At 46.3% G+C, this 24724-nt stretch overlaps 1 protein-coding gene and 1 pseudogene across 1 annotated transcript in view; both read left to right on the top strand.

The window, feature by feature from the left end:
* The window catches only part of SPRED2 (sprouty related EVH1 domain containing 2), a 123134-nt gene that overhangs the window by 9160 nt on the left and 89250 nt on the right, over positions 1-24724 (top strand).
* On the top strand, positions 19708-23074 carry LOC119259005 (60S ribosomal protein L27-like; annotated as a pseudogene).

Genomic DNA, 24724 nt, shown 5'->3' with positions numbered 1-24724 from the left:
GCTCCAGAGGTTTGTGGGAGAAGACTGGAAATCAGGTTCTGCTTTTCATTTGGCTTTCCACTGCTGCATAGAGTAACTCCTTTGTTCTATTCTATATTATCTATTAACACCCAGCTACTTTTGCCCTTACACTCAATGAGCCAAGTTGGCTTATACTCTTTGAGATTTTATGTCTCTTAGTAGCGTCTCTCCTCTCACCAGGAGTGTATTTACTGCTGGTAGCCTCCTTGACTCTTGCCATCCGTGTAGTCTAGAAATCCTTAACAACAGTCTTCAACTTGTTTGTAAAACAAGTCTTGGTAGACTTGGTTGTCCTGGGTAGGACTGGGGATTCTAGGAGTAAGTTTAATGACTTGTTTTATCTACTTACATGCAATGTTGGCATTGGCATTTTGTATTTCCAGCCAAGGAATTAAGTAGATGGCTGGAACAGAGGTTTAATTTAATCATCGATTTTCTAATAATTTTACCCAGTTTTATAGATGCTTTAAAGCTGCACAAGTGTGAATAGTCTTAATGTGTAATTCAGTTTCTCTCCTTTGCTTAATATTAAATTAGTTCTGTGATTTTTTTTCCCTAGGCTCAAAATTCCAAAACAGGTCAGCTTTGCCATGGTGGTGTGCACTGGCTTAAATCTCACTTCTGGCCCTGAAGGCTGCATGGTTGTCTTCTCTTTAATCTGCGTGTGAAGGTTTCAGATGGGGGAACCTGCTGGTAGTAATCAGCTTTGAGATTCTTATTGCCCATTCTCAGATGTCTTTTATACTGAGGAAAATTAGGGGTTACTAGACTACAGTTGCCGATTTGGAGTGTGGTAGACTGGAAATCTAAAGAACTTGACTTGAGCAAAACCATGTGTAAATTATTTTATTGGCTAAAATATATAATATTGGGGGTGAGAATTGAGAGGGAGCAATGAGCTGATGGGTGCCCGCCATGTGCCTTTTGCTCACTGCACTTAATGCACCAAACCCTGAGTGCTGGAGTGGGTGACTCAGAGGAGTCTCTGTCCTTGATGAGCTTATGTTCTGGGCCTTAGCCACTTCCATGAGCCTTAAGGGTATGAGGACAGTATCCTCTTGACAGTTGACTGACCCAGTGATGTCTTCCCTCTCCTCCATCTGCAGGGTTCAAGCTAGAAATTCAAGTTAGAAATTCAAGTTAGAAATTAGAAGTTTGAAATTCAAGCTTTAGGGCCCCCAGATTTGGGATGGGGGGCATAAGCGGAGCTCCTTACCCTGTCCAGAATCCCCTAAAAAGCTCTTCAGGTCATTTTAAGAGGGGGGGGGGTGTGTGCGCGCGCATGCATGTTCACGCACTTCTGATATGTACATGTGCATGTGCGCACTCACATGTGGGTAGAATGTGCTGAACAGTCCAGCATCCACACAAGGTGGCCGGCTGATGGAAAGGTTCTGAGAGGTAAAGTTTCTTGTTGAGGTCCCAGCAGGATTTGTTATTTCTAACCCAGGTCCTTTGACTTCAGATCCTTTGTCTGTGGAACATAACGTGTCATACATAACCTTACTCTGAGCCTCAGTTTTCTAGAAAAAACTATTATATGTGTACAGCTTGATTTATATTAGAATTTTGTAAATACCTCAAAATCTCGAAATGACATTTCTCCCTTGCATTGCTATCCAGCCCTGTGGAGTAGGGAATCAGTCAGTGTCCTTTTCTGTGCTGATGGAAGAAAGTGGGTTTTTGGGAAAGAGAACTTGTCTTACCCTTGATAGAAAGCATGTGTGAACAGAATGGCTAGTAAAGCACAGTATTCTGGGCCTGTAGTTTAACCCAGCTGGATTGAAAAGAGCGTTAAATGTGAACTTGTTTCAGGAATCTTGTAAAATAGGGATTCAGATTCCGGAAGGCCTGAATTTATACGTATGTAACAAATTTCCAGGTGTTGCTGCTCCATTGGAATACACTTTGAGCAGCAAGAATATGGACCTGTGTATGGCTGTGATCACAGTGAGCTCACAGCTGCCAGGTTTGTCTTCATTTGCCCAGGCAATAATGAAAAGTGATCTTCACATATTTGGCATTCAGAATTTGTTGAAGCTCACTGGACACAGAAATGGTATTTATACACTGAGAGCTGGGCCTCCCCGGTGGCGCAGCAGTTGAGCGCTGGGTTGTGAAGCTGCCTGCGGCCTCTGCGGCGCCGGTTCGATCCCCGGCTGCTCCCCGGCCACCAGAGGAGGGTCCCACATGGCGCGCAGACCTCTCCTGCCGCCCGCTGCTTCCCTCAGCAGTGTACTTCGGTCCTTCTGCCTGCTCTGCTCCCCACTCCGGCTCTGGTGAATCCTCTCACCCTCCCGTGCTTCTGACTGTACCCAGTGCATGTATAAACAAAACACACAAATAAATAAATAAATAAATAAATAAAACATGCCTCTATTAAAAAAAAAATTAAAAAAATTATACACTGAGAGCTACTGTCAAGTATACCTGCACTTTCCCACCCCTGGCAAGCCTTCTAGCTTTGAGGTGTAGTTTGTCTTAGATGGCAATGTGGTAGAAGTTTTTTTTTAATGGCTTAAAAAAAGTTCTTGGTGGGCCTCCCCTGGTGGCACAGCGGTTGAGGCTGGACTGCGAAGCTGCCCGCAGCCTCTGCAGTGCTGGTTTGATCCCTGGCCGCCACCAGCGAGGGTCCCACATGGCGTGCAGACCTCTCCTGCTGTGCCCACTGCTCCCCTCAGCAGTATTTCGTCCGTCTGCTTGTTCTGTTCCCTTCTCTGGCTCTGGTGAATTCTCTCACCCTCCTGCACTTCTGACTGTACCCAATGCTTGTATAAATAAATAAATCTTTAAAAAAAAAAAAAGTTCTTGGTGAATACCTGGAGGTCCAGGAGCTCCAGCACTCCAAGTGAAATCTGAGTTCCCAGTGCTTTGTATGCAATGTCTGACAGTCAGCTGGCATTCTGCACCTTTCAGGCAAATCAGTCTTGTAGAGAAAGCCCGCTGCCCTGGGAAGCAGGCACACTCAGCCCTAGAAGAAATCACAGGAAGTAATTAAACAGAGAAGGTCAGAGAAAGAGGAAGTGGTTGTGTTGTTTCTGATGCGAATAGCATTGTTTTTCCTAGGGATCAAGATGATGATGTTTAAGTCTCCTGGAATGTGACTGCTTGGGGATTTGATTGTATTTAAATTGCAGCCCTTTTAGTTTATTCTTTTAGACAGCAATCTAGTTAGGAAATGAATTGCTTTTAGGTCTTATCAGGAATCCCCACGTGTCTAAGCAGAAGTCTTAAGCAGGGAGTTGCTTATAGCTTAGCAAATTGCACTTAAATGAAATGAATGTCAAGACTATTAGAGGTTAATTTTAGGTGTCTGGAGTTCTCCCTAATTCTCTTGATTAAACACTTTAACATAATAGTTTCCTTAATTGGAATAATGATGGAATATTAGCATGCATATTAAACCATTTACCCAAATTTGAATAGGGTTAAAATGCAAATTATCCATCACTTGTCAGTGCTTACTCTTTAGAGATAATTCCTGGTGAGAGATAGGGAAGAGACTGGAATAAAAATCTGCATGGGGCTTTCTACTTGAAGTAGCATTGCTAGAAAAACCAAGAATAGATTGGAGGGCTACAGAAAGTGAGATACCCCTTGTTGCCCCTACAAAGTAATGCTAAATGTGCCAGTGCTTGTGATAGTAACAATTCCAATATAGAGGTAGATATAATAGGAAATCTGCAGTGAGCTGACTGTATATATACCCTGTGGTGGCAGGTGTCTCATTAGCCTGTCATATTTTTCTTTCAGAGGAAGGTGATAAAAGACCCAGCAGTTTCCACACAAGTGGCTGAGAACCCATAGACACCCCACGTGTTGTTTATGTACTTGTAGAACAAGTACATAATGTCACCCATACATATTTCAGTGTACATAGTTGCATTTATAGAATAATGTTCTACCCCCCATTAAAATATGAAATTCACAGTGGATGTATGTTACTTGTTTTTCTGAACTCCCAGTTAGTAGGGAATACACCTATAAGCCGTGCAGAAGGGGACTAGTACCTGAATGTCTCCTTTTGAGGCAGTATGCTTGGAAATAGTGTTGTGTCCCTCATTCTGGATGTAAGAAAGTAAATGTGGTCATTCTATAGGGGATGGATCTGCAAGAGGATGTGCTTGTACTGGGGAGTGTGATGAGGTGGACATCTGAAGGAGAGCAGAGGGCCAGTTTAGTTGGAGGTAGGCAAGGGAAGTTGAAAATTTAGGACATCTCCGGAGAGACTTGGCATAAAGTTAGGTCTTCTGATGAAAGGAGGGAGAGCTGAGGGGAATGAGACTTACCTGTCTTCTAGTTCTTCTCTGCTTCTACCCGGGCGGTCAGCATTGTCCAATACTTGCGCTGTGCAGCACACACTCTTTATTTATTGAAAAGAGGCTACACCCAACACTGAAAGCCTGGGAATGGATACCAAGCAGCAAAAATGTTGGGTATCTGGTTGCCATGTGTACTTAGTTCTGGGAGTCAAGAAATGAGGCTCCTGTTTCTTTGCCACTCACCTGCTATGTGACCTTAGGTAAGAGGGTGGGCTTTCTGAACTCTGCCTTCTCATCTCTAAAGTATAGGACCTTAATAATATATTAATATTGAAGGGCTCTTTCAGTTCCAAATATTGCTAGGAGGGTTCATGTTAAATTTTTAAAATTTTTTCCAACTTTAAAAAAAAATTATTTTTATGCATACAAGAACTGGGGTGTAGGCCAGAGGTGCGGGGTGGAGGGGGGTGAGAGGATTCACCGGAGACAGAGTGGGGAGCAGAACAGGCGGATCTACTGAAAAACACTGAGTGGAGCAGCGGGTGAGACAGGTGAGGTCTTCTGTGCCATGTGGGTCAGCTCCCTGGCCGGGGTCAAACTCGTGCCACAGTGGCTGATGCCAGCTTGATATCGCTGAGACTTGCGCCACCAGGGAAGCCCTTAATTTTTTTTTAAATTTATTGGCATAATTTTCCTTTTTTTAAAAGAGAAAAATATGAAGATGAAATTAAAATACCTCCTTCACCAGCCAGGGATAGTTCACTTTCAACAAGATGGTACTTGAATTTTGGAGCACTCAGTTAAAGATGGTGGCGGCATTTAGGGGAGCAGGGCACATCAGGCAAAGTGGGGTAGAGGCACCTTGTGTGCAGATTTCTTCCACAGGCGGGGAAACAACTGGGATTAGGCTGGAGAGCTTAGTGAAAGCTGCTTGAATAGGCAGAGACTAACTTTAGGAGACTATTGAATGCCAGGCCAACAGTAGGTATTTGGAATTTTGTTCTTTAGGTAGCATGAAGTTGTTTAAGGTTTTGAAGCCAGATGATGAAGTGATACATTGGTAAAATCAAACTAGTTCCAGGGTGCAGGCTGGGTTGGAGTCTGGGAGGCCCCTGTAATTGTGGCTTTGCCAGAACTGGGTGGGGCTTTTCTCTTTGGCTTGTATTGAATGCAGTGGGCTGTATTCAGCTTAGAAACCATTGTTCCAAAGAGGGTTTCATTCTGTTTATTGGAAGATGGTCGAGGGGGCCATGGACTTCAGAAGAAAATTAACCAGCTTACCCTGTAGATCAAACTGACAGCCTGGAAATCACCCAAGTGAAGGATTTTTGTATTTTTGTTTTGTTTTCAGTGTTGTTATTCCAGCAAAATGCAGCACCAATCAGTTGAAATCCCAACAATATAGTGGTTGTGACTTGACCGTAAAATTATAGAGCTGCAGACTATCTTAGGAAAATACCAGCTCAGACGCCTTCTTTCTACATATACTGCAATCCGGGGAGGTGGAGTGACTAACCCAGGGTCGCACGACTGGTTGGTGGTTCGGGATATGTTATCGAGAAGATGTCTTCTGGTCTTCATGCCTGTCCTGTTTTGGGTGGTTTGTTAAACATTCATGACAGTTGCTTAAGTTGTTTAACTCTCAAGAGACAGGAAAAAAATGGTAGAAAGTTCCTATGTTCATATAAACTTAGCCTTTGTGGGGGAATCATCAACACTGAACAGACTGCTGGCCTTGGTCAGGCCCTGTACAAGGTTGATGAAGATGGGCCTACCAAATGCTGTGCCAGTGTGGCTTGCCTACAGATGGCAGGTAAGGGTCCCCAGGTGTGGCTCCCAGATGTGTTTAAAGGACTGGTGGGTAGAGTGAAGGCAGAGGAGGGCTTCCTCCAGTTCGCCGTCCTGGGAGTGGAGAAGACGAACCCATAGATGAATAGATGAACATTTGAAATATATGTGATATTCCAAGGACTATGCACCTGGGCAGTGGCAAAAAAATAAATAAATAAATAAATAAATAAATAAATAAATAAGCATGAAACATTACCTAGGCTTGTTCTTCCTCTCCAGCTCCAGTGCCTTCTGTTCTCCCTCCTGTGTTTGCTTTTGATGTTAACTGCCAAGGCAGTGTGGTCATAGACAGCAGGAAGTAATATTTGATATGCAGGTCTCCTGGGGGGAGGGTAGGTGCATGCCAGCATGGGTAGGGTGGCGGTTTGGGCACTTTACTACAAGAACTCCACACAGTTCTAAGCCAGCAGGTGCTCTTGCAGCAAAGAGAGGAAGGGAAGAGCTGACCAGCTGATCACATGAGTGCTTTTGAATGCTAACTTTTTACTTAAAGTTTTGTAATACTGCTGTCCCATAGGTTAACTCCAGATAATGTTGGCATTATCCTCTGTGCCAAACCACACAGTTTGTTAGTGTTGTGGCCAAGGGCATGTAGAAACTAGGCTTAAGGAAGAATGAAAACAATCCCCAAACCAAAACACCATCCCTGAGAGCTTCGGTCTCTCCGACAGGCTGCACGGACACACCCCACTTGGCCATGATGAGACTTGATCTGTTTCCTAATGCTGCCTTGAAACTGTCGTTTTCAGTCAGGACTGCCCTGGGGATAACAAGATTCAAACTGCTTGTGTAGGATAGGGAACTTTTATTTAAAAAAATTCTGTCTCCCCCTTCTCCCCTTCTGTTTTCCCTGGTTTATCTCCATCACTTGGGCATTCTTCCTTGGAGTAAAGGATCCCTGTGAACCTAAATATTCCATTGTGGAGTTTCAGGCCCCTCGACCCAGTGCTTCCATATTCATCAAGAGAATAAGCTGGTTTGGTCATAAATGGTTTGCCTGCAGATCTCCCACATTCCTCTTGTTCAGGACCCACCAGGAGAATTTGACAGATGTGGTCCACCTGTGACCCCTCGACTGCAGCCAGAAATGGAACCGCCCCTCCCCCCGCTATCCTAACAGACAGTTTATCCAAGAACTGGAGGCCCCAAGGTGGAGCATATTCTGCCTTGGTTTTCAATGCCCTCTCGGAAACAGCACCTTGCATCTTTCTACTTCTAGTTTTCTCAGCCCACACCACTTGAATTAGAATTTTGCTCCTACCCCTTGTTACCCATATGAAGCCCAGGAGATTCTAATATGCCTTAACTGTCTCAGGGTTGGGGAGGGGGGAACGCCAGACCAAACCTGAAGGGTTGTAATTAACCTAGAGAGTATTGACCAGGAGCATTTTACCCCTTACAAAGATCCCCCAGGCTGTCACTGCCCGTCGTCATTCCTGAGCAGCCTATGGAAGATCCCAAGGCAGAGTGTCCGGGGATGGAGTGTTCCTAGGAGTCCAGCCCCCTCACTTCCTCCCCTGACCTCTTGGCTCCATTGCATTCACCTTGGATAACAAATAATCTCCTAGGGAGGAAGATACCAAATTGATGTGACATATGAAGTGAGATCATAATAGACAATAAAAAATAAACTAATTATTGATGCAAGGAGGCCTTATTTAATTAAATTCTACAGCAGATGAAAAAATCATCTACGGCTGCCCAAAACTGCAACTGTTTTTTATTATTTCTAAAAAAGCTTTGGCTGAAACTTTAAAAGTCCTGTTAATTTTTTTCAGAAGTTTTCCTTGGTGATGTAACAGATGCCTTTAGGATATGAATTTAACTGTTTTAATAGTTAAATAGAAAATATTAGACTTTTTTAATCCCCCCCATTTTTTGTGGAATGGGGCCAGTTATTTTACAGGGAACCGGAGTATCTCTTGAATTTGATTTTTTTTTTCTTTTTTTTTATTTTTTATTTTTTTTTTATAGAGGCATGCTTTATTTATTTGTTTGCTGGTTTGTTTGTTTGTTTGTTTTTTTTGTTTATACATGCACTGGGTACAGTCAGAAGCGCGGGAGGATGAGAGAATTCACCAGAGCCATAGCGGGGAGCAGAGCAGGCAGAAGGACCGAAGTACACTGCTGAGGGGAGCAGCGGGCGGCAGGAGAGGTCTGCACGCCATGTGGGACCCTCCTCCGGTGGCCAGGGAGCAGCCGGGGATCGAACTGGCACCGCAGAGGCCGCGGGCAGCTTCGCAACCCAGCGCTCAACCACTGCGCCACCGGGGAGGCCCCTTGAATTTGATTTTTGACAAAGCTTTGTTAATGTAGGACCAGTGTTTGCTCCAATCTAAAGAAAAACAACTATAGAATCATATGCTTTTACCTAGACATGAAAATACGTTGACTTAAAACAGATGTCTCTAACAGACACTGATGCCAGGATTTAAGTTTGTAGCTTGTCACCCAAAAGTATAGCACTGCATGCAAATGTGTAGAAGCCTGAAAAATTGTTTTATTATCTTAGAAGATAATGGAAAGAGCCCGCTTAAAAATGGGACAGAGTATTACACAACAATGTGTATCTACTTAATGCCTCTGAGCCCCACACTTAAAACTATTGAAAATGGTAAATTTTGTTATGTATGTGTAGGGTAAGGAAAAATGTCAGGCTTTTCTGCCCTCCCGCCATGAGGATTGCGGTCCTGAATGCATGCCTGATGGCGGGCACCTGGAGTAGGGTGTGGGCATAGGTAGATGGCATTCACCTGGGCTAAGCCTGGGCTTTTAAGGGCGGCGTCATGGGGACTCCAGGAGAAGCCGAGAAGAAGCAGAATGAGTGGAAGAGCAGCAGAAGCTGAGAGAGAGAGAGAATGCCGGAGAGCCCAGATAGAGTGAGGATTTGCTGGGGGCTGGGAGGACTGCCCAGCCTCCCGGTCCCCCAGCACCCCTTCCTGCTTGTATGCCTGGTGAACCCCAATAAAAGACCTGCAAAAAACCACTGAGGACTCTGACTCCTCCTTTACCCGGTCTGCATGGGATCAGAAAACCTGCTCAGTGTCCCATTTCTGCCCCTACAGTATGTCTTGATACAATTAAAAAAAAAAGGGAACAAGTCAACTAGTGACTTAGCAAGAACTCAGACTTCTTTCCAGAATGGCAGCCTGAACACAACTGTCTGGGCCACTGAATCTACTATTTATTTCACATCCTCTTAGTGGATTTCTAGCTGCCTATCCATTCCTGCCTAGTTCCCCTTCCATGTTGCCATCTTCTGTCCCCCATTCCATCCCCAACCCCTTAGAAAAGCTCCCTTCACAAAACTTTAAGGCAGATGGACTTTTGAGAATTGGCTGGTGGTACCCAAAGTCATGTATCTCCTCAAGGTTCCTGGAGTTGATCAAGAGTGTTTTTGTCTAAACTGATGTGTCTTGACACAGGTTGGAACCCAAGCTTTGCAGCAGAGCTGGTCTTGGTTGTGGGTGGGGTGAGAATGGGGCCTTTCTCAGACATAGAGACTGGCATTGAAGGGAGTCTGGCTCAATAGTGACCAAGCCAATGCGGCCCTGGGCGGCTGCATCACATCCACAGCCCAGTGGTTCTCAAGGCACCTAAGAATGCCGACTCTGAGGCTGTGGCAGCCGTATGGGATAATAATATAAAGAGTGTGGTATTGTCACACACATGTACAAACCAATCAAGCGAGTCAGCCCTTCCTCCTTTCCCTTGTTTGGAAATGAAAGGATTCGTAATCTGGCAGAAGCAGCTAAAAACCACAATTCAAACAAACGTGTGAGAATGAATAAGTGCTGCCGCACAGGCCTGTGAAAAAACAACTTGTTCTTTGGGAATGTTAGTCCTTGTTTTGGTTTTTTATAAGACCTGAGGTTTCTCTCTAAGTAGTTTCATTGGTAGCATGTTGGTGTAAATTGAATTGTATTTCTGAGGTGGCCTTCCCCTGGAATGGGAATATTAGCGACTTCTTAGGTAACCTTTGTGAATTTTCTGATAAACTCCACGCTAACTCTTACCAGCAAGTCCTCATTCTTGGTGTTGAAATCTATACTCATTCATAAACTTTATAGGCTTGGCACTCTCTGGCCTTGGGAACACTTAAGTCATCACATTTGATACTTAACTTGCCAGTCTCCTGTCCATTAGAAAAAACAAATGAACCTCTCTGATAAGCTTTGGGGTGAGGTTCCTTGTGGTGAAGACACATTTGTTCATATAAAAGCAAGTCCCTTCCACTCCCCAGCCCGCAGGGATTGAAATACAGGATCTGAATAGTCTACCAATTCTGGGAGCTGAGAGCACGCCCTGTTCTGCCACATCGGTGGCCCTTCAGTTTCTGCTTGAACACTTCCATGATAAGGGTGCCACGTGCCCAGTGACTTGGGCATGCAGCTCTGATTGTCGGCGTGTTCTATAGAACCACTGTCCTCCGCAGCAACCACTCAGCTCCCTTGTTCTAACTGCCCTGCTGTAAGGGCAGGATGACACAGGGCAGGTTTCTCTATGATCCATGCAGACGGGTGAAGAAGGAGAGTCCTGGAGCCCTTGGTGGCTTTTATTGGGATTTATCAGGTACACAGCAGGCAAGGGTGCTGGGAGGCCGGAAGGCTGGCAGGCCTCCCAGCCCCCAGGAAGTCTTCACTCTGGGCTCTCCAGCCTTCTCTCATGTTCTCTCTGCTTCTCTTGTGGTTCTTCTGTGGTTCTGCTTCTCTGCTCTTCTCGTGGTTCTCCTGCTCCTGCTGGCATCCCCATGATGCTGCTCTTATAAGCCCAGTTTCTCAGCCCAGGTGTACCCACTTACGTATGCCCACGCCCCACTCCAGGTACCTGCCATCAGGCATGTATTCAAGACCACAGGGATCCATCATCAATCCTAATGGGCAGAAAAGCCTGATGCTTTTTCACTTACCCTACACCCACTGATCCAGGAAGGCCTCCTTTCTTCCAGCAAAAGAGCTGGCCTAGACATCATCCTTGGCCAGTGTTTAGCTTCAACCGTATCTCTCAGAAAGTTGAGGGCCCTGGACTGGAGATATTTTTCCAAATGCCTCAGCCTCTTGGACACTGTAGGCGTTTGCCTCTCTTCATGTAGTCTAGGGGGGTTGGGCACCACAGTCAGTGTGAAGGCATCAGGCTGTATGGAAAATGCTCCTCATGCTGAGCCTGTGCCCTTGACTTTCCTTTTATTTTTTTTTAAATTTTTTATTTATTTTTTAATAGAGGCATGTTTTTATTTATTTATTTGTTTGTTTTGTTTATTTGTACATGCACGGGGTACAGTCAGAAGCGCGGGAGTGTGAGAGAATTCACAAGAGCGGGGAGCAGAGCAGGCAGAAGGACCGAAGTACACTGCTGAGGGAAGCAGCGGGCGGCAGGAGAGGTCTGCGCGCCATGTGGGACCCTCCTCTGGTGGCCGGGGAGCAGCCGGGGATCGAACTGGCGCTGCAGGGGCTGCGGGCAGCTTTGCAACCCAGCGCTCAACCGCTGGGCCACTGGGGAGGCCCTTGACTTTCCTTTTAATGGACACTCCCCAGCAACTTTGGTGGGCTTTGGAAGAGTATAATCTCAGAGGGTTTGCAAGAGCAGACATCCATCCCTGAAAAGAAAGCCCCCTTGCTGCCCCCCAGGTGTCAGTCTGAAACTTGACTGGGCATCCTCTGGCTCTTGGCTTATTGGACAGGGTTGGAGAAAGGTGTTCTAAGGAAGCTTTGCAATGCTAGATGAACCACTCTACTCTTTTGTTTTCTCTGAGTGGTAGTCTTTGGAAGGGGTGAGTGGTTGTAGGGCAAGGAAAAATGTCAGGCTTTTCTGCCCTCCTGCCATTAGGATAGATGATGGATCCTTGTGGTCCTGAATGCATGCCTGATAGCGGGCACCTGGAGTAGGGTATGGGCATAGGTAGATGGGATTCACCTGGGCTAAGACTGGGCTTTTAAGGGTAGCATCTCGGGGATGCCAGTAGGCCTGCCAGCCTCCCGGCCCCCCAGCACCCCTGCCTGCCGTGTACCTGGTAATCCCAATAAAAACCTGCAAAACCACTGAGGACTCTAACTCCTCCTTTACCCGGTCTGGATAAAGCTGCTGGATCCTAGAAAACCTGCACTGTGTCCTGTTCTGCCCTCTACAATTGGTGTAGTCGGCAGGATGATCCATGCAGACGGGTATGGAGCCCTCTGAAGACCTGGAGGGACTGAGGAGTAACAGACTGTGTTTGCCTGTGACAACGCTGGAGGCACCATGGCAGCACAAAAGGTGGACACAGTCCGGGAGCTACGGGATGAGACCTCAGCTGGAGGAGGAGACGCCCAAGAGGACTAGCCAACGACACCTGAGGTAGCAAGAATCATCGGCGAAGAGAGGACTATGATTCGAAGCTCGCCAGTGCTGATGCAGGGAGAGGCCAACGAATTTGGCCTAATGGACTTGGACTGATGAACTCAGACTAATGTACTTGGACTGACAATCCCACCAGAAGGCGGAAGAACTTTGGCAAATTAATGTTGTTTTGAGACCCTGGGGGAAATGCTATTGTTTGTACACTCCAGGAGATGGGAATCTGGGGGTGGCCAGTGGGCTTTGATGGCCAAAAGCAGCCTGTGTATGCCCAGCAGCCAGGCGGAGGAGAAAAGCCAACTGAGAAGGCAAAAGCTGGTACTGATGCTAAGTTTGGGAAGCCCTGAGTGGCTGTTAAGCAGCCTGAGTATGCTGAAGGCCAGTGAGTCTCTTAAAATCACCTGTGGGTGATGCCCTGCTCATTCTTGAGTGAGGGAGGAGCTGAGGAACCCGTCTTTGGGGGACAGGTGGGGAACGTGGCTTGGGGTGGAGCCCAAGCCGAATGTAGAGTTTGGATCCCCGACCCATGTGCTTGTGCAGTGGGTTGGCCTGAGTGCAGGGGTCTGCGAGTTGCATTGGTGGCTATGAAAGCCGAATGTTGGAGCCACTGAAGACAGAAACCCTGAGGGTTGGCGATTACCCCCAACAGAATAGAATTGCCAGTCCCAGAGCTAGTGCATCCTGGGGGTGGATGCGGTGTGTGGCTTGTAGCCGAGACTACAGCCAGAGAAGGCCAGGAAGCCTGACGGCTCCTGGTGTGTTACAGTAGATGCCGTGTGTGGTTCCCCTCCCTCATATGAGCAGTGCCTTCGGCAGCAGATTTGGTGGCTCACCTGCTGGTACCAATAATTGTCTTTTGCCACTAGGTTTGGGCCCTGCCTGGACTTATTTGTGTTCTGTTGTATTTTGTTATATTGTGATGTATTTGCTTTTGTGGGCCATGGCTGCATTGTTTATGTTTGCTAAGAAAATTGTATATATGAACACTATATGGCAGAAAACCCTGAGGGGGTGGACTGCAGGGCAAGGAAAAATGTCAGGCTTTTCTGCCCTCCCGCCATCAGGATAGATGATGGATCCTTGCGGTCCTGAATGCATGCCTGATGACGGGCACCTGGAGTAGGGTGTGGGCATAGGTAGATGGGATTCACCTGGGCTAAGACTGCTTTTAAGGGCAGAGTCTCGGAGATGCCAGTAGAAGCCGAGAGAAGGCTGGAGAGCCCAGAGTGAAGACTTGCTGGGGGCTGGGAGGCCTGCCAGCCTTCCGGCCCCCCAGCGCCCCTGCCTGCTGTGTACCTGGTAAATCCCAATAAAAACCTGCAAAACCACTGAGGACTCTGACTCCTCCTTTACCCTGTCTGCTGGATCCTAGAAAACCTACACTGTGTCCTGTTCTGCCCTCTAGAGTGGCCCAGGAGAGCTGAGTGAGCTGCTTGTAGCCCTATGTAGTGGCAAGAAGGGCACAGTGCAAGTTTTCGATGACCCCGAGCAGACCGGTGAAGGAGGAGAGTCCTGGAGCCCTCGGTGGTTTTTATTCAGGCTTTTATTGGGTTTTCCAGGTATACGGCAGGCAGGGGTGCCGGGGGGGCTGGGAGGCCTGCCAGCCCCTGGCAAGTCTTCACTCTGCCTTGGCTCTCTGGCATTCTCTTGTAGCCTCTGCTGGTCCTCTTTCTCTGCTCTCCGCTTGCTCTTCCCGGGTCTCTCTCTCTCTCACTCTTCCTCTGGCGTCCCTGTGACGCCACCCTTATAAACCCAGTCTCAGCTCAGGTATATCCATCTACATATGCCCACACCCTACTCCAGGTGCCTGCCATCAGGATCGCAGGGATCCATCATCAGTCCTGATGGTGGGAGGGCAGAAAAGCCTGATACTTTTTACCTTATCCTACACCCTAAAATTGTTGTTTCTTGAAGCTAGTCCTGGGCCACCTACTCAGCATCAGTAGATTGGAGGGCTTGTTAAAATATATAAGTCAGTGGGCCCACCCAGAACTCCTGGATCAGCTGCCCTGGGTGTGTGGCCCAGGGAATCTGCATTTTTGAAAAGCTCCCCAAGTGATTCCTCTGCCAGCAATCAGCTTTGAGATCCACTTCCTAAATTATAATTACATCCTTGACACTCATTTTCTTAAATGTCCAACTACTGAGTACTCAGAAATCATAAAGGCTACCTTTGTGCCTTACTCCAGCCACCCAGTGCTTTTAATAGTTCCTAAGTGTGTGTTTACACAATCTGCATTTTATGAAGTCCATAAAGACATATTTACCCAACAAGTTACAGGTGCTCCAAAGGTCAGCTTTCCTCGATTTATATGAAAGACACTTAACTCAAAGTCAATTAACACTAAGATAGAAGCCAATTAAGGCTAGGAAGTAAGCTGTTCAGACTCACATTCCATCTATAATTTTTGTCCCCTATTGTAGCTTAGGTTTACAAGTCCCTTCAAGCCAGTTACTTCATACAGCCTGTGCATGTGTGGCCCGTTACAGCACACAGGTAAAAGTGCCATTTGTCATGTCATAGTGTGTGAGTACTGTTTAAAAGCATGTAATATAAGTAACTCAAATGATGCCATGTTAGTGCTTTTGCAACTGACCGAATCACCCTTCCCTCTGTAAACCGCGGGAATCTCATAGAAAAGCCAGGGAAGGGCAGAGAGCCACACTTTAGCAGTGTTGCTTTTAGAGGGTGCTGTTGACTCTCCTAGTCTTGCCTGGTTTTAGAACCCTAATCTCCTCATTTGCAGAAAGTAATTCCTCAAAGAATTTCTGCAGTATTAAGTGAGATAACATAGGTCAAGCGTTCAGCACAGAGATTGGCCCGTGGAAAACAATTAGTTTTTAAAAATGAGTCTGCTGTGGCTGACAATCACACCAGACAAGGGGAAGGCCGGGAGAGGGCTCTGGTAGGTATTTTCACAGGGAAAGCCCCCTGCCTCCCACCCTCCCTCACTGGCCTGCACCCCTGCAGTGCATCCACCACTGAGAACCACTCCTCAGAGTAAAGGTATGGCAGCCTGGTGGGGACCTTCTGGTTTCACTGCAGACCTTGCCTCTGATCTCTTTTAACTTAACTTCTTACCTATAAAAGCTTCATTCTTAGGGGGTAAAAAACTTAGATCCTCTTTTGATTGGACTTGCCAACCCTTTCTGTCTAGTGGGATTAAGAACTAAGGTGGTGAGGGCAAGTAGTGATTTTAAAAAGGAGACTGAGCCTGAAAATCACTAATGAAATTGTCTCCATTTTGTTTTTGTACTACGCCATCAATAACAGTATATTTTACACTTGTATCATGTCTCTTTGGGATCACCCACTGCTCAGCTCCCATAGCCCCCGTGTGGCTAGTGCCTCCTGGGTCAGTGCAAGGCCTGGGTATGAGCGCCATGGTGCTGTTGACCAACCATGTGGCCAGGGATAAATTAGGAAACCGTTCAAAAACCTCAGTGCCCGCCCAAAAATATAAAAAAGGGGCTGTGATAGCTATTTTTCTGGGCTGTTGTAAGTATTAAGTGAGATGATGCATGCACATAAATGTATGTGTTTCAAGAGGTGCTTGCAAAATGACATGTGATTTTCCAGATCTCCACTGTTGATTGTGGTCCCACGGAGTATAGATTAAATGGGTTCATGGAAGCCAATATGAGGGTTGTGGACTGAAGAATTACAGAAATCTTAGTACCTATCTGATGAATTACTAGGACTGGAGATTGGATCTTGTACACAAGCTTTCCAAGGGGCTTCTGGTCAGAGCAATTTGTGGAGCTCTATGGCCAATTCAGAGAGGAAGGTGGATAGGAAATTTCTATAGGAATTGCTGCAGCATCGCAGAAACAGTCTTGGCCTCAAAGACAGCAGAGCTATTTCAAATTCATACCTGCCCCTTTGTAGGGTAAATGAATTGATCAGGCTTTTTGCACCACAAGCCTCTGTGGCTATTACCTGCGTCCTTGATCATGTTAACGCAGAAGGCGCTTGGAGCGTGGGCGCAGGGCACGCGTGCCTGATTGTGGACACCTGAAGCATGGGTGTGCACGCATGCATAAGTGCATGCCTGAGCCTAGAAGACAGGTATAAGGGCAGTGTCTTTCAGAGACAGGAGTGGCTAACAGAGGGCACGTGACTGCAGAAGATGCGAGACCACGAGAATGACAGAGAGAGCCCAGACACAAAGCTAAAAAGATTTGCAGGGGGCTGGGAGGCTGAGTTGCCTGCCTGTCTTCCAGCACCCCATCTCCCAGCACCCTCTGTCCGGCCAATGCCTGCCTCCTTGCATGCCAGCCTCCCTGCCTGGTGTGCCTGGTTCCCTGAGAGAGCATTAAAGCCTGAAAATCTGCTGAGGGCTCCAGGACTCTCCTTTATCACTCTGTCCAAATTGATAGTGAACTTGCCCTGTGCATGCTAGCGCTAGACCCTTAGATTGCTTATTTACCTTTCCAACCTTTCTCTGACCAGCGGTACTCCCAATGTGAGAGTGGTGGGGATAAAATTAGACACAGCACGTAAAAGTGCCTGCTATGGCATCTGGCACACTTGAGGTCCTTTACATGTGCTAGGTGGATGTTACTGACATCTGGAAAGCAATTTCGACTTAAAGCCTTCTTGAGGGATTGAAGTCTAGATAGAAGGACGGGTCTGCACCCCTTGATAAACAGCTTGAAAGATGGAACCACCAAGAAAAGGGGCCCTGACAGACTTTTTTCGAGTATAACAGATAACTGTCTAAGCCAAGTGATGGGGCATGGTGGATCCAGAGCCACTTTACCTATTATTAGCCTATAGGGTGTCGGAGGGGCCTTTGGGGAAGAAAGAGGAAAGGGGGCTTGACCTGGCTTGGAGATGGATTGGAAGCTACCTCCCAGGTCATAGCATCTTGACAACAATCTTTTTCTCCATCCCCTTAGTTCCTCTAACTTCCTTGCCCAATTTTTGATATTTTTGTTGTTTGTTCTGGAATTATAGATTAGAGTGTCATACTTGGTTGTATTAGTAGTATTTCCTGACACTTAAAAGCCTAAGGGAGAACGATCCTCAAAATGGAGTTATAGGGGAGTCGTTGTGTTCCCAAGATGAAGCATGAGTGGATACAATGTCTTCACAGGTAAAAGGACGGATATGATCTAGCCAGAGAGAATAAATACAAGTTGATCTTTTATTTATTTATTTATTTTACAAGTTGATCTTTTAATTTAAGTAAATCAGACACTAAAATCTACATTTGCAAAACTCACACAGGAGGGTATGTAGGGCACTGTGCACAAAGACTCAGCATAGTTAGTTCTCTGGACAGCTTCCTTACCCCATCCCACCCCACCCCACCCCACCCCACCCAGGGAGAAAGTCATGCCATGTACCCACCTCTTTAATTGAGCAGCAGATAGCAATGCATCTGTGGCCACACAGCAACTTACTAAAGCCCCTAGAGCAGAATCTTTACCTGATGAGGACAATTTAAATGGCCTTAAAGATTGTCATTTGATGGGATTTTGCTGCATATGGTGCTTTCTTTGAATCCAGGCATAGGTATTGATCATCACCCCCACACACGTGTGTAGCCATCTCAGATTGCTGTTACTAAGTCATTGTGATTTGGGAGTTTTTTCATTGTTCTCATTAGTTGTGAGGTCAGCTGTCATGGGACTTTTAACCAAGAATAAAGAAAATGAATGTCCCATTTGAAAAAGAGACTAAACTTTCTACTGCCCCAAGTAGTGTCCATTGACACTTAGACCAGGAGCCTCCAGGCCCCTGCTGCATGGGCTGGTCTCTCAGGAAGGTGGATCTTATCTCCAAGGAAGTGGCAGCTCCCTTTATCAGGCCATTCTGGTGGAACAGGTTCCCTCCCTGCAGGGGTGGAAGGGAGACCTTGATGTTAACTATTTCTGGCCTCTCACCCATACAGAAGAAAAGTGAAATAATAACAGATACTGAAATGCATTTTACTATCTTCCCCCATCTTGCTTCTCCATCTTGCCCCCACCAAAATAAGTAAATAAATCTTCCCCAGAGATAAAAAAGAATCAGGCTATCTCAGCTGTGGTGCACAGAAAGTATAATGACCAACTCCAATTCTACAACCAATTATAGGGCCTTGTTGCTACCTTTCTGAAAGCGCCTCACAATCTTGGGGACAACCTTGGGTACGTAGACAAAAGCAGATAAGATATTGGCTACCACCTGGTAAATCTAGGCTCTTTGATTTTGAGGTTGGGGGGCGGGAAATCAGTGCTAGCATTGCTGTGAAAAGTCAATTTTAAGAAGGGACTTAGAGGATGGGAAAGTTTGAGGGTGGTAGGTTTGAGTGGAAAGGATTAGGAAATCCTGCTTCCTCATTTTTTTTTAAGATTTATTTTTTTATTTATGCATGCAAGAACTAGGGTATAGGCCAGAGGTGCATGGTGGGGGCGGGGCGGGAGGGGTGAGAGGATTCACCAGAGACAGAGTGGGTATCAGAACAGGCAGATCTACTGAAATGCACTGCTGAGGGGAGCAATGGGGGACAAAGGAAAGTTCTGCTGTGCCATGTGGGTCAGCTGCCTGGCCGGGGATCCAACTCGTGCCACAATGTCTGGCGCTATAGCTTGATAGCTCTGAGACTGACCCCTGCACCACCAGTGAGGCCCTTCCTCACATTTTCTTGGGGGGAGGGGGCACGGTGGAATTTTCCAACTCCAGATTAGACATCTTGCCTGGAGCCCGGGCTCTGGAGGACCTGCCGTCTCAGGGTGTTTGCTTTTGCAGCCTCACAGCAGCATTACCACCTCCAGGGAGTCCTTTAGCAGCATCTGGATCTGGGCCTGAAGCCTCATTCTGCAGGTGAGACACTGAGGCCCAGGTCACACAGGGCTAGCGGGAGAGTCTGGTGGGCCTGGTTTTCTCTTTCTGCAGGGATCTCCCACTTCAGTGCCAGGAAGAAAGGGGAGGGGGGGCAGCTTACCAAAGCAAGGCAGTCCTTTTGGAGAATTCATTTGATTTTTTTATTTTATTTTTTAAAGATTTATTTATGTATACAAGAACTGGGGTACAGGCCAGAGGTGTGGAAGTGTTATAGGACAAGGAGAGGGGCAGCCCAAAAACCCTGCAAACCTGCCTATTCTAAATGGGTTCTGCCATCCGCCGCATCAACACAAAACATATGACACTTTAATGGGAAGGAACTTTAATAAAAACTAGGAAACAATACAGGTAAGGCAAAGAGTCTAGTTTCTAAATAAAGCACCCAAAGTTACCCGTCCCCTCGTGGGTAAAACTCCATCCATATGGGGTCGGCCCAGAGCAAGGCCCCAAAGCCTGCCACAAGTCTAAAACATCTTCCAGTGGGGACCCACAGAAAAGGGTCACAAACAACCGGACAAGCCCGGAAGGAAAAGAGCAAAATCAACATCCAAATAAAAGCTGCCATTGTCACCTCCCCACGGGTCTCACCCACATCTATGTCACCCAGTCCACGACCAAAAGACAAGCGCAGTTTCTTCACGTGTCTCTAGGCTCCATGCGCCTCTTCCAGGTCTCCTTCTGGCTCCATCCTGCTTCCTTCCTTAGTCTCTTCTGCCGCTTCTTCTCTTCCTGCTCAGCTCCACCCTCCCTTGGGAGGGGCAGGGAACCTCCCCCTTTCCTGGGGACCACCCTGTCACAGAAGGTGAGAGGATTTATCAGAGACAGAGTGGGGAACAGAACAGGCAGACTGACTGAAATACACTGCTGAGACGAGCAGCGGGCGAGTCAGGAGAGGTCTGCCACGCCATCTGGGTTGCTCCCTGGCCAGCCGGGGATTGAACTGTTGCTGCAGTGACTGCGGAGAGCTTAACAGGTTGTGTTTTAACCCCTTGCGCCACCAGGGAGGCCCGCCACCAGGGAGGCCTGGAAGAATTCATTGGAAATTGCAAAGTATGCCTGAAGGAAATAGGGATCCTTCACTTAGTAAAGAGGCCCTAGGTAGTCTCAAACAGGAGTGCTCTGAGTAGGAGGAGGGCGGATGAGCCTGAGGACTTGTGGAGGAGCTCAGATGTAGCTGCTTAAATTAGTTCAAAGTGAGAAATGTAATTACTATACTTGCTCAAACCAAATGTCTGAACATTGTTATAAAATGAGGTGTAATCACAGAAAAGAAGACTGCAGTGCAGCATTACCCCTGCAAAATAGCCTTTGTGTTCTCAGGATCCCTGCAGTGCTGATTAATCTTCTGGGGGTGTTGAAGCCCCATTAAGTTCAGGTGTGTGTGTTGGACTTAATTGGGGGAGTTTTTGTCCTGCTCATTTGGACAATCATTCACAATTACTTTGCATTTGTAACAAGTTTGTGATGAAAAAAAATCATTAAATATTTTAGCTGGGAGTATTTGGGTTCAGAATAGAATAAGATCTAAGCTGGAGGCGAAAGTGAGGATAATTTATGGCAGCTGCCCCTGTTAACTGCTATTTGAATGATAAAAGGACAGATAAAAAGGTTATTTCAGTAATTTCCTGGGAAAACAACTTCCTCTGTCAATATTTTTATGTCGATTCTATACTTTTCTCTACCAAGCTGAAAAGTGCTATATGAAGGCCAGTTGAGTCTGAATCGGCCATTTGTTTGTCATGTGACCCCAGCAGTTACATAAACTCTTCCAGAAGTTTTCTCTTCTGGAAAATAGGCTGATGCATATATAGTTAAGGGCAGTAACACCAGACAGAGGGAGAAAGCACACCATTTTTTAAAAAGTTGTCATTTTCATGATTGTTTTTAATCAGAATATGGAAGAAAAACATACTGTACCTAAGGTAATCCCAGACAGGAAGGAAAATGGGGAATGAAAGGTCATTAGGGAGCTGTGGGGACAGGAATGGACACTGAGCAGGTTTTCTGATCCAGCAGACCGGGTAAAGGAGGAGTCAGAGTCCTCAGTGGCTTTTGCAGGTCTTTTATTTAGATTTACCAGGCATATGGCAGGCAGGGGTGCTGGGGGGCCGGGAGGCTGGCAGTCCTCCCAGCCCCCAGCAAATCCTCACTCTGTCTGGGCTCTCTAGTGTTCTTTGGGGGGTCTCTTCTTCTCTTGGCTTCCGTTCGTTCTTGGGTTCTGCTGGCGTCCCCGCGACACCACCCTTATAAACAGTCTCTCTGCCCAGGTGTACCCACTTCAGGTGCCCGCCATCAGGTGTGCATTCAGGGCCACAGGATTCCCTCATCTATCCTAATGGCAGGAGGGCAGAAAAGCCTGATACTTTTTCCTTACCCTACAGGAGCAGATACCTGGAACTAACTAAAGTTGGTCCAGAAGAGCTTTCTTCTGTTGTTGGGAAGGGAGGCCTTGCTTGGCAGAAGCGGAAGGGTGATGTCCTAACAGGGGCAGTGGTGCGCTTGTTGACTAAGCTGTGCTTGCTTTTGTAAGAAATGGACACCTTGGCTTTGAGGACCTACAACCTGTGTATTCTTTGCCTTCTGGGTGGCTTCTAATCCTTATCTTGTGTCCCAGAGTAGGGCTTAGTTCTGGGTTGGGCAGGGCATTTGTCTGTTCTGTTCATCTCTGTTCAGTGTATGACATAATAGGGGCCAAAGCCGTGTCTGCTGAATGAGCGAACAGGTGCAGTGTGAATGAATACCTATGGTAAGTTAAATGTGATCCTAGAGGAACTCTCCAGCAATAGATCTAAGTGATTGCTGTTGAAATGGACAAGGTCATGAAACTTGGGGAGATGGTGCTGGTCCTGGTTGGATGCTACTCTGATCGCGAAGCAGTCACCGGGAAGAACATCAGTGATGGATGGCATCACAGACCACCCTGACAGCCACGTTCTGGTGGCTTGAATTCATTGCTATCCCTCCAGCTGCCATGGGCAAGAAGAAAATCACCGTTAGGTCAAAGAGCAACTCCTTTAACTCCTTTGTGAAAGATTATAACTATACTCACCTCATTACCCACAAGGCACTCTGTGGATAACCACTTAGAAAAAACCGTCATCAACACGGATGTCCTCAGAGACCCTTCTCTTAATTAAATGCAAGGCTAGACACGAAGCTAAGGTCAAGTTTGAGGAGAGGTACAAGACTGGCAAGGACAAATGGTTCTTCCAGAAGCTGTGATTTCAGATTTTGTCTTGTTTCAGTCATTACAAATACCCCGAAAAAAAATCCTTGTGGGGGTAGGGAAAGCTCCGCATGAGAACGATCACTACTGAGACTGTTTAGCCATCCAATAAAGAAAAGAGAAACTTTAAATATAGTTTGGCTTGGTCATAGACAAGTAGTAAATACTTGTGTTTATACTTAGTTACCATGCCGTTCCCTTTCTATTATGTGATTAATTTTGTGAGTATATGAGTATATTCAGATGAGATTACAGATTTTAACTTTATTTTACATGGTTGCCCAGCTATACACAAAACTTAAAACAATTAAGGGGAATGTTATTCGCCTGAACATTTCTTGTTTAGAAAGGTGATTATACTACTGCTTCTGAAGTAAAGGATTCCAGTGCTATGTTCACACAATTATCTGACTGGTACAGTTTCAAGCAAGTGTCCTGAGATCTAGGCTGGGGTCTGGGAGCCAGGCTTTGATAAGTGCCTGTGAGTCACCTGGGGGTCTTGCTGAACTGCAGTTCTGGAGGGGAGAGGCTGCCTTTTTTTTTTTTTTTTTGGAAAGATTTATTTATGCATACAAGAGCTGGGTACAGGCCAGAGTTGCAGGGAGGGAGTGAGAGGATTCACCAGAGACAGTGGGGAGCACAATAGGTGGCGCAGTGGGTGAGACAGGAGAGTTCTGATGTAGGTTAGCTCCCTGGCTGGGGATCAAACTCTTGCTGTGCTGCAGTGGTTGTGGATAGCTTCATAGTGCTGACACTTAACCCCTTGCACTATCAGGGAGGCTCTGATTCTGCATTTCTAATAAGTTTTCAGATGCTGCCCAGGTTGCTACACCCTACATTTTCAAAGGCAAGACCTCGAGACCTCATTTTGTCTTTAGGAAACTAAGATTTTTCTTTGTGTTCTAAAGATGTCTAGAGTAACTTATTCTAAGACTTTTTTTTTTAAAGATTTATTTATTTATGCATACAAGAACTGGGGTACAGGCCAGATATGTGGGGGCGGGGAGAGGATTTACCAGAGACAGAGTGGGGAACAGAACAGGCAGATTGAAATACACTGCTGAGGGGAGCAGCGGGTGAGTCAGGAGAGGTCTGCTGTACCATGTGGAAGCTCCCTGGCTGGGGATCAAACTTGCTGCAGCACCTGTAAACATCTTCGTAGGTTGCATTTTAACCCCTTGCACCACCAGGGAAGCCCTCTTATTCCAAGACTTTTCTATACTTAATTCTGTCTGGGTACAGTTGCTTCCTTAGAAGGGCCCTTGCTTGGTTTGCATGTGGTTCATACAGTGCTGCTGAGTATAACCTAGAATCTTGGACATTTCAGGATTTACTGTGAACCTGGAGTGAAGTCTGATGCTTTATATTTGGCTTCTGCAAATGTATTTTGGCTTTTGGATGTTAGTGGGTTCAGTGTTGGTGAAAAGTATAGATTGTGCCAATGAATTCTTTGGCAGAAGTGTAAAATATCCTGGTAGATTCATTTCTATTTCTTAGTCTCACCAAATGTGTGACCCCTCTTTGTTTAATACTGAAGCCAATCTTCTGTAGTCTTGCAAAACAAAAATTCTTAATTATGATTCTTTGCATGTCTGTACCAAGTCTGTTGATTTAAATAATTTCAAAATTGTCAGTTTCTTCAGATGCAGCTGCTTTGTGAAATTCTATTACTGTAGTGCAGCCAGTAATATAGGTATGACTTTAACTTGTCTAGATTGTCGTAAGATGGCTGTGATTTCATAGCGAACTCTGCTAGGAATTTCCATTAGGTCCTGGTGCACCTCAGGGGCTAAACCTATTCCCTGCCCCCACACCCCCAGGCCATCCTGGGTGACCCATGGTTTTGCGTACTATGTCAGTGCAGGTGGTTCACATTGATTTTTTTGGAGTGGCATTCCCAAAGCTCCAGATTTGGATTAGTATCACCAGGTGGACATCAAGCAAGCAACTAAAGTTAAATACCCAAAACAGAATTTCTGATCCCCAAAGTGGACAACCCATTCATCTAACCTTCCCTGTCTTGGCAAATCATAACAACCATTCACTCAGTGGCCCAGAAGTTAGACCTCACTTTTGCGATCCCCCTTCCCTGCACCTCCTTGTCCTCATCTAATCCATCAACCGCGTAGTCCATTGCTCCTCCATAACAAGGAACAATTGTCCTTGTTCTTCTTTGCAGTTATGTCCCTTGGTCAG

This window comes from Talpa occidentalis, unplaced genomic scaffold, assembly GCF_014898055.3.
Source record: "Talpa occidentalis isolate TD23 unplaced genomic scaffold, MPIMG_talOcc4v2.1 talOcc4.5, whole genome shotgun sequence".
Lineage (NCBI taxonomy): Eukaryota > Metazoa > Chordata > Mammalia > Eulipotyphla > Talpidae > Talpa > Talpa occidentalis.
Note: the sequence above shows the minus strand (reverse complement) of the source record. Positions and strands in the feature narration are given on the sequence as shown.